The sequence below is a fragment of the Pristis pectinata genome, chromosome 10 (assembly GCF_009764475.1).
Source record: "Pristis pectinata isolate sPriPec2 chromosome 10, sPriPec2.1.pri, whole genome shotgun sequence".
Lineage (NCBI taxonomy): Eukaryota > Metazoa > Chordata > Chondrichthyes > Rhinopristiformes > Pristidae > Pristis > Pristis pectinata.
This window is the reverse complement of record NC_067414.1, coordinates 66,222,675-66,233,152: the sequence shown is the minus strand read 5'-3', so window position 1 is coordinate 66,233,152 and position 10,478 is coordinate 66,222,675.

Genomic DNA, 10,478 nt, shown 5'->3' with positions numbered 1-10,478 from the left:
TTTGTGAAGGTAATTTGCGTCAGTTAAGAAAGAAAATGGAAATGTGGCTTTTTTTTTATCTTTTGTTACTACTTCCCTTACTGGTACAGGCTGACTGACTAGTACCGTAATAAACACCTAATAAAATGGCTTTAACCATGAGATTTGCACCTCAATCTTGACTTCCGAAGAACCTTCTGTACAACATCATCTCCAGGTCTAACATGATTGAAGACAGTGCTGGATTCAATGATGAATTATTCAAAATTAGTCCAAAGCTTTGTGTTCCTTCCCGAAAGTGTGCGAAGCCCAAAATCTCCACCAGGTTTGTTCGGGAATTTGGCTGGACAGAGGCATATTCCCCCACATTAAATATGTAGGTAGTTCCTGGATATACGTGTAATCCTGTGTTCTTCTCATTTTGGCAGAGAAGCTACAATACTTATTCACTCATGGTGATTGAATGAATATATGAAGGTTATGTGACCTGTGCAGTCATGACTCAAGATTCCAATCTGAAATTAAATTTTAATTTTATTTTAATAATTAGAGAAGTGTTTTTGACGCCTGCCTCTGGTACTTCCATATGTGGTGACAATAAGATGTATTGGCCTCTACGTAATCTGGGGTTTGTGGCTTTTTCCGCTAAAGGGAAGTGGAGCAATAACAAATACCTTTGGAATGGTGGTGTCTTGACTTGAAAATTAGAGAACTACGGTTTGATTCTGCTACATCTGGACTCACATTGTGGAAGTTGTCTGGAATTGCAAGATGGGCAACCACCTTGAGAGGAAACCACATCAACTGCCTTCCCACTTCTTTATCACTGATGCATCACAGTACAAATTATCAATTGAGGTGAATCTTGCTTATGTTGTTCTGTCTAAGGAGGTGCTCAGTCTGTTCAAACAGTCTGTGGCAGATTCCTAGAAGTGATTTTCAATAACACTGTTAACAGAGTTAGAGAAAAAAATATTTCCCCCTTTCATCCTCATTGCATGGGACTTCCCGACGAATAGCCCTGAAGATATTTTTTGTACTTTTTGGAAACCTATCAATGATGACTGCACTAATATCAGAAATTGTGCATTCGTTACCAATTATTATAAGCAAAAAAATGTGGAAAAGTCCTACTACATCAATTCCAGTGTTTAAGCCATTTTCCTTGGGTTACTAACCCACTGCCATACAGAATGTACTATGTTATTATCACCTTGTCATCTTTCCTGCACTTAAGTTTTACAAATTATTAACTATTTAACATACCAATTCTAATGCTTATGAATTGCTTTCCCTAGAATGCTAGAACATTGAGGTCTTGGGCAGATATTAGGCTCAATGCAATCTGCATTGAACTGACATGGTTATGTGGCATTACTACATTTGCTCTCCTAGGAAGAACTTAAAGGGATAAAAGAAGGAAGTAAGATTTGCAAGGACAGGTAAGATTGAGGCAATATGTTTGTTATGTAATTTCTTTACAAATGTCACTGTCACAAAGACAACATTCTGCAATTCACTAAGTACACAATCCCTTTTATGTTATTCTAGTAGTTACAATTTTACATGAAATCAGTGCCTTGTAAGGAAAAGGAGCAGGGTTAAGCTAGTTGACCTGGTGAGCCTGCTCCATCATTTATTGTGATTGTGACTGTTTTTCCACCTTGGCTCCATTTTTCTGCATGTCCTTTGATTCCCTTAATATCCAGAAATCTATCAATCTCTACTTTGAATGAAAATGACTGAGCCACCACAGCTTCTGCAATGGAGAATTTGTAAGATTCATCACCCTTTGAGTAAAGGAATTTCTCAGCATCTCAGTCCTAGGCAATAAGCCCACCTGTTATTCTGATACTCTTACTCCCCCTGCACCCCCCCCCCCTCCCCCCCAGTTCAAGACTCCTCAGCTAGGGAAACATCTTCCTGGCATCAACATTGTTGAGCACTGTAAGGATTTTAAGTTTCAGTGATTATTACCATACCTTCTAAACTCTAGAGAAATATAGGCCTAATCAATTTTTCATCAAATGGAAAATCGGCCATCAGTCTACAAATCTTTGTTGCACTTCCTCTATGGCAAGGAAATACTTTTTTTGGGTAAGGACACTAGCTCAATAACTCACATGCAGCCTTACTAAGGCCTTTTCTAATTATAGTAAGCCATCTTTACTTAAATCTCAAAGGCCAAGATAAAATTTGTCTTCAGAATTGCTTGGGTCGCCTTCATGTTAGCTTTCAGTGACTCGTGTCCTGGAACACTTGGGTCCATTTAAATACCAACAACAACAGTGCATCCCTTCTCGATGAGCTTAACGCGTTCTATGTATGTTTTGGACAGAAGGGGATATGTTTGTCACCACCCACCCCGACAGTCTCCAATGCACCTGAACCCATAGTCACCATTGAGGATGTAAGATCAGTCTTCTGGAGAGTGAACCTGAGGAAAGCATCTGGCCTGGATGGTGTCCCTGGCTATGTCTTCAGATGTTGTGCTGATCAGCTAGCGGGGGTATTTGTTGACATATTTAACCTCTCCCTGCTTCAATCTGAGGTTCCCAGCTGTTTTAAGAAGACCACTATCATCCCGGTACCTAAGGAAAACAAGGTAATGTGCCTTAATGACAACCGACCAGTGGCTCTGACATCCACCATCATGAAGTGCTTCGAGAGGTTGGTCTCAGCACACATTAACTCCAGCCTCCCAGAAACAGTGACGATAGGCAGCAATACCTCCAGCACATCGATTCTCAAGACTGGTGCCCCACAAGGCTGCGTCCTGAGCCCTCTACTCTGCTCCCTATATACTCATGACTGCATGGCCAGATTCTGCTCTAACTCCATCTACAAGTTTGCAGATGATACCATCATAGTGGGGCATATCTCAAATAACAATGAGTCGGAGTACGGGAACGAGATAGAGAGCTTAGTGACATGGTGTCATGACTACAATCTTTCCCTCAATGTCATCAAAACAAAAGAGCTGGTCATTGACTTCAGAAAAGGGGGCAGTGCAAGTACACCTGTCTACATCAATGGTGCTGAGGTCGAGAAGGTTGAGAGCTTCAAGTTCCTCCTAGTATCACCAATAGCCTGTCCTGGTCCAATCACATAGACGCCATGGCCAAGAAAGCTCACCAGTGCCTCTACTTTCTCTGGAGGCTAAAGAAATTTGGCATGTCCCCTTTGACACTCTCCACTTTTATCGATGCACCATTGAAAGCATCCTATCTGGATGCATCGCGGTTTGGTATGGCAACTGCTCTGCCTGGGACCACAAGAAACTGCAAAGAGTTGTGGACACAGTCCAGCACATCACAGAAACTAGCCTCCCCTCCATGGACTCTGTCTATATTTCTCACTGCATCGGTGAAGCAGCCAGCATAATCAAAGACCCCAACCACCCGGAACATTCTCTCTTCTCCCCTCTCTCATCAGGCAGAAGATACAGGAACCTGAGAGCACATACCACCAGGCTCAAGGACAGCTTCTATCCTGCTGTTATAAGGCTATTGAACAGTTCCCTTATATGATAAGGTGGACTGTCAACCTCACAATCTAACTTGTTATGACCGTGCACCTTATTGCCTACCTGCACTGCACTTCCTCTGTAGCTATGACACTTTGCTCTGTATTCTGTTATTGTTTTACCCTATACTACCTCAATGCACTGTGTAATGAATTGATCTGTATGAACAGTATGCAAGACAAGTTTTTCCACTGTACCTCGGCACAAGTGACAATAATATACCAACGAACATTTCCAAAGCTTACATTTTTCCATGTTATATTCCATCTGCCATATTCTCATCTATTCACTTGCTTATCTCTCCTTGAGGCTTTTTCACACCAACCTCTCTCCCTTGTATCATCAGAAAACTTGGAAAATGACATTTGCTTTCCTAGCCAAATCGTTGATATAGATTGCTGATAGCTAGGGCTCAATCACCAAAGCCTGTGGTACTACACTAGTTACAGCCTGCCAACCTAAAAGAGGCCCATGTATTTACACTTGCTTTGTGCAAAAAAGGAGGTTACAATTAATTTTGCATTTTACATTGAATTGCTATTTACTCCCAATGGCGTGAAATACTCAACCTGAAATTTTGCACCATTCAATTGGCTAACTTTGCCGATGTAGCTTGTTCCTGGAATTCCAGTACCAATCATTTCTCAAAAAGGTACTTTTCAAGGCTAAATTAAAATTTGAACTGGTTCAATAACTTGCCGGGTAAACCCTTCCAAATGATACCCACTCTTGCACGAGTCTCTAGTCCCAACTGCTGCTTGACTGGCTCTTAATATCTAGCACCAGAAACAACTCAAGTGCAGTTGTAGAAATAACTTGCTACCAGGAATCAAACCTGGAAATGATGCATGACAAACTCTTACCCACAAATCATGTTGGATTCAGGAATTTCTTATTTGGCAGTAGAGGAGTAAACAAGTTAGGATTAAGAACAAAGAACAGTAAAATTCAGAAAGTAAAACTTAAAAATTGGCAAGATGAGATTTTTAAAGTAATACTGGGGGTTCATTCAGGAAATGGAGATTATAGTACAGTACTACACTTGAATTATCAACAAATTCAGTTTCATTGAATTTTATGTTGAGTGGTTGGTGGCTTGTAAATGTAATTAGATTCCCCTTCTAAGGGGCTTGTATTTCTGTGGGTGTCAGAAACTCACCAGTCCCTCACCCAAATAACTTATTACTGTGAAATAAAAACAGAAAATGATGGAAACACTCAGCAGGTCAGGCAGTATCTTTGAAAAGAGAAACAGTTAACATTTTAGGTTAAAGACCCTTTTTCAATATGGAAAAGAGAGAATAATAAAAGATAATTTTGAGTTATAGAGAAGGTGGCAGGAAGAATGGAAAGGACAAAGGGAATATCTGTGATAGGGCGAGACCAGGTCAAGTGGGTTTATCCTGGCAGGTAGAGGGTGATTACACTTATTTATCTATGTTCTAGCAGGGTTGTAGGAATGCCCAGCAGGTCAGATTGTACTAATAAAGAGAAAAACTAAGCCAATATCACTCATGGATGCCTTACAACAACATTGCCCGTTCTGATACAAATAGAGAAAGTGTGCTACTTGAAGTTGGAGAATTCAATACACAGTCTCAAAGGCAACAGCAGTCCTGCATAGAAAATAAGGTGTTGTCCCTCAAGGTTGTTAGCTCTTTATTGTATGGCATTAGACAGGGAAGCTGAAATATTCTCTAGTATATGAGAAAGCAAATAATATATATGCAGCACACCTGGGAAGAAGTGGGTAAATGCCATTGAAAGGATAATGGAACAAAAACGTGGTTGGTGAAGCAGGATGGTATAAAGAAATCACAAAGACAGTAACAGAAATAAAATGAAAACAGAGCCTCTAGGCATGTGATAGAATGATATCTTGTCTGGCAGTGCCAGTATGGGCTCCTGCAGATAGGTGCAAGACTTCTCAAAGGAATTGACAGCCAGGGTGAATGTTTTGTGCATAATACCGAAAGGATAAGGGAAAGGGCAAACTTTTTTTTGGAAAACTAAAGTGATAGCAATCTCAACTGTGTAATCTTGCCACCCGTGCCTATTAAAACATTGAGGGAATAAGGGAAAACATCGCTTTAGGCGATCCACAACCTCAGCTAGTGTTACCTTTGTGATTGCTCTTCTTGTTAATTCATGCACAGAAACTCAACAGGCTTTCAGAATACTTCATTGAATTTTAATATAGATATGTGTGAAGAGATACATTTTAGTAGAAATAATTAGGAAGCCAATATCATGGATATTAAATATATAAAATGCAATGAGGATCATGGGGTCTGCAAGTGTAAATACACAAAACACTAAAAACAGCTAAAGAAAGCATCAAACATTTCAAGGTTAATTGTAACAGCCAAGGTTAATTAACCAACAACTAACTTATATGTAGTCGATGAGTTCTTTAATTAGCACTGATGGGCAGACCTTTCTGCTGCTGAACTGTGTTCAAGCACTTGAGACTGGCTGGGGCAGTAAGCTAAAAAAGTAAAATACTTGTGTCAAATCAGCATTGTTTCAAACTCTGTTTGAAGTCATGCTCTGCATAATTTACGTCAGACATTCATTGCATGTGCTGCAATGCCATCATTAATATGGTGTCTGAGGCAATTCACTTCATAAAAGTGCTTTTAGTCTTTATCATTGCATCCATAAGCAAGGACATATGACATTGATAAGCAGACATTCACCACAAGAGGACAGTGTCCATCAGCCCAGAAAATATTCATTTCTACTCCATCTACTATCTTACCTTATAACAACGCAGAAAGAGGGTGTTTAACTCTTGGGTCCATGTCTGCTGCCACAGAAGTAATCCCATTAGTTCCATTTTCTTATTTCCCTGTGTCCCTGGAACTTATTTTTTCTCACTCACCAGCTCATCAACTTCCTTATGATTCTTTTTGCTATTAACCTATATTTGGGGTGATTTATAGTAGCTGATTAACCTATAACATGCTTTTCGAATGTGGAGAAAGCCAATGCACTTGGAGAAGTATGGAAAACATGGGAAGTCCATACAAAGACCTGCCTAGGTCAGGATTGAACCCTGATCCCTGGATTTGTAAGGCAGCACCACTAACTGCTGTGCCATTTTGCCATCTGGAGCTTTTGTTTATCTTCTACTAACCAATAAACAGATTTTGTATCCATATAGATAAAACATCTTAGAAATTTGAGTATCTTGGCTTCCTGTTTAACCTATAGTTTATCTTAATATATTTTCAGTCAGCATGGACAAGTTGGGCCGAAGGGCCAGTTTCTATGCTGTATTATCTATGACTGACTCTATTAAAAAAAGCTTGCCTTTAATAATTATTGAATTACTGGTGTTTAGTCTTATGTACTAGAGAAGAGTAACAAATTCAGGTTGGTAAATTTGTAACTGTGCTGTGTCAATGTCAGGGCAAGTTTTGGTGGGGAATGGCCTCTCAAGTCTTGTGAAGTCAGATCTGGCTTAGCATTTGGGACTCCTTTGGTTTCAATGGAGTTTCCAGACATATAAAAGGAGGCAAAGGGGAAGGTAATTTTTAAAATTATTTTGTCTTAGTTTACTGTTTTTAATTATGAGTGTTTTCATCAACAGACAATCTCTGGGTCATGTAAAGGTTCTATTCCTGGGAACTGTGCAAATTCTCCCATCGTCGATGGAGACGGGAGAGGTTCCAGAAGATTGGAGGGTTGTGGATGTTGTTCCCTTATTCAAGAAAGGGAGTAGAGATAGCCCAGGGAATTATAGACCGGTGAGTCTCATCTCAGTGGTTGGTAAACTGATGGAGAAGATCCTGAGAGGCAGGATTTATGAACATTTGGAGAGGTATAATATGATTAGGAATAGTCAGCATGGCTTTGTCAAGGGCAGGTCCTGCCTTACGAGCCTGATTGAATTCTTTGAGGATGTAACTAAACACATCGATGAAGGGAGAGCAGTAGATGTAGTGTATATGGATTTCTGCAAAGTGTTTGGTAAGGTACCCCATGCAAGGCTTATTGAGAAGGTAAGGAGGCATGGGATCCAAGGGGATATTGCAGTGTGGATTCAGAACTGGCTGGCCCACAGAAGGCGAAGAGTGGTTGTTGAAGGGTCGTATTCTGCGTGGAGGTCGGTGACCAGTGGTATACCTCAGGGATCTGTACTGGGACCTTTGCTCTTTGTGATTTTTATAAATGACCTGGATGAGGAAGTGGAGGGGTGGGTTAGTAAGTTGGTGGATGACACAAAGGTTGGGGGTGTTGTGGATAGTTTGGAGGGCTGTCAGAGGTTACAGAGGGACATAGATAGGATGCAAAGTTGGGCTGAGAAGTGGCAGATGCAGTTCAACCCAGATAAGTGTGAAGTGGTTCATTTTGGTAGGTCAAATATGATGGCAGAATATAGTCTTAATGGTAGGACTCTTGGCAGTGTGGAGGATCAGAGGGATCTTGGGGTCCAAGTCCATAGGACCCTCAAAGCGGCTGCGCAGGTTGACTCTGCGGTTAAGAAGGCATATGGTGTATTGTCCTTCATCAATCGGGGAATTGAATTTAGGAGCCGAGAGGTATTGTTGCAGCTATATAGGTCCCTGGTCAGACCCCCCTTGGAGTACTGTGCTCAGCTCTGGTCGCCTCACTACAGGAAGGATGTGGAAGCCATAGAGAGGGTGCAGAGGAGATTTACTAGGATGCTGCCTGGAATGCAGAGCATGCCTTATGAAAGTAGGTTGAGGGAACTCGGCCTTTTCTCCTTGGAGCGATGGAGGATGAGGGGGGACCTGATAGAGGTATATAAGATGATGAGAGGTATTGATCGGGTAGATAGTCAGAGGCTTTTCCCCAGGGCTGAAGTGGTGGCCACAAGAGGACATAGGTTTAAAGTGCTGGGGAGTAGGTATTGAGGAGTTGTCAGGGGTAAGTTTTTTACTCAGAGAGTGGCGAGTGCATGGAATGGGCTGCCGGCAACGGTGGTGGAGGCGGATACGATAGGGTCTTTTAAGAAACTGTTGGATAGGTACATGGAGCTGAGAAAAATAGAGGGCTATGGGTAAGCCTAGTAATTTCCAGGGTAGGGACATGTTGGGCACAGCTTTGTGGGCTGAAGGGCCTGAATTGTGCTGTAGTGTTTCTACGTTTCTAACTGCGCACAAGCCAATTTCTCTGTAGGTCAGAAATGTCTGTTTTCTCGTAACTCATGTCATATCACTCTGCATGCATTTGCTATAATTCTTTCATTTCATTGAATATTCACCTTTACATGACCCATATGTAAACTAATGGAATATATGCTGTATCCAGTCATTAATGAATACCAAAAAACATATTATTATTATTACTATCTTGAAAAATGCTTTAAAAATGTATGGGAGAATTTGCATAATGTTGGATTTCTGTAAGTCAGTTCATCCATAACCCGGGGATCCCCTGTATTTTAATTAATCTTATTTTAACTACTTTTTAAACATTGTTTACTTCAATTGTAATCATTTTAAATGGCTTTGAGCTGTCAAAATCAATTATAGCTGTCAAAAAAAAACAAACCTCTGGCCAGCAATATTGAACGTTGCATCTGAGTCAGTGAGCACAGACATGCAAAAACCATGGTGACAATTCCAGGGAATCACCACAGTAAGATTTGGCCTATTGTTTTAAGGAAATGAATAGTAACAGTAAATAGTTATTATCTTATATATCAAACTGGGTGTCAACAATGGAGTTTTCCTTCCCTACCTTTTGAGAAGCAGAAATAGGATTCCCAAAGGCAGAGAAGAAATTTCCTTGGATGATAATGTATAACTCTCGTCAGCAGAGATTGGAGTACCTGAATTGTTCAATTATCCATGTTACAAGGCAACTTTACACTGATTGGAGGAAGGCTGTCTGCCCTGAATAGTAGAGACCAGTTCAGAGTTGAATCTCCTGCACTAGGAGAAAGTGTTTGTGTTAATTGAAGCTCACTGATTTATTACTCAGTAACTGCCCCAATGTTGATCTCTTGATTATCCTATGTTTCAGTTTAAATGAGTTTTTAACAAGAAGAAAAAAGTCCAAATCTTTGAAAGTAAAACCCTAATGCTATTTTGATTACCAATGTGGCAGCAGCTCAAAGGTAAACCTATTCACTGAGCACATATAAAGCTAAAAGAAACTGGCAACAGCATCACTTGAGAGGAATAATGTAAGCAAGGCCATCAGCATTACAGATTTATGGTGGTCTTATTACTGCTTAATTGTCCTCCGTGATACACCTTGTCTCCCCTTTACTAATAGCAACTCTCTTTTTAATATCTTCCCTTTTAATATCCTACTCTAGGCCAATGGCCTAGGACTACCTTAGTGATTTTCTCACCTTGCCAAAATTCTGTCAAGTGTTTCAAATGAACAGGCAGCTTGAAATTTGAACTTGAAGCAATACCTACTATCAAAGTAGCTCTGGTCTCACTCTAACAGCATTAGATTTTCTTAATTCCATCCATTACTCACTGACATATACAAGAGATTGCAATTAAAGTTTAAATATCTAAGATTGAATAAAACAACTTTCAAAATTGTCCATTTGACAAGCAGGCATCATGAGTGAAATGGCTATTTCTCTTTTCATGTCTTATCCAATGCAAGATTATACAGTATTAAAATACTGCTTAAAAGTACCTGATAAAGCATCAGGTTGTGATTCAACCATGAAGTTCTGCATTATTTTAGATGAAATTATATTTTCAAAGTTATGCTCTTTGGTTCTTTCCCTGCCTAACAGGATGATTGGTATTGGTTTATTATTGTCACTTGTACTGAGGTACAGTGAAAAACTTGTCTTGTATACCGATCGTACAGGTCAATTCATTACACAGTGCAGTTACATTGGGTTAGTACAGGTAAAAACAATAACAGTACAGAGTAAAGTGTCACAGCTATAGAGAAAGTGCAGTGCAATAAGGTGCAAGGTAACAACAAAGTAGATCGTGAGGTCATAGTCCATCTCATTGTATAAGGG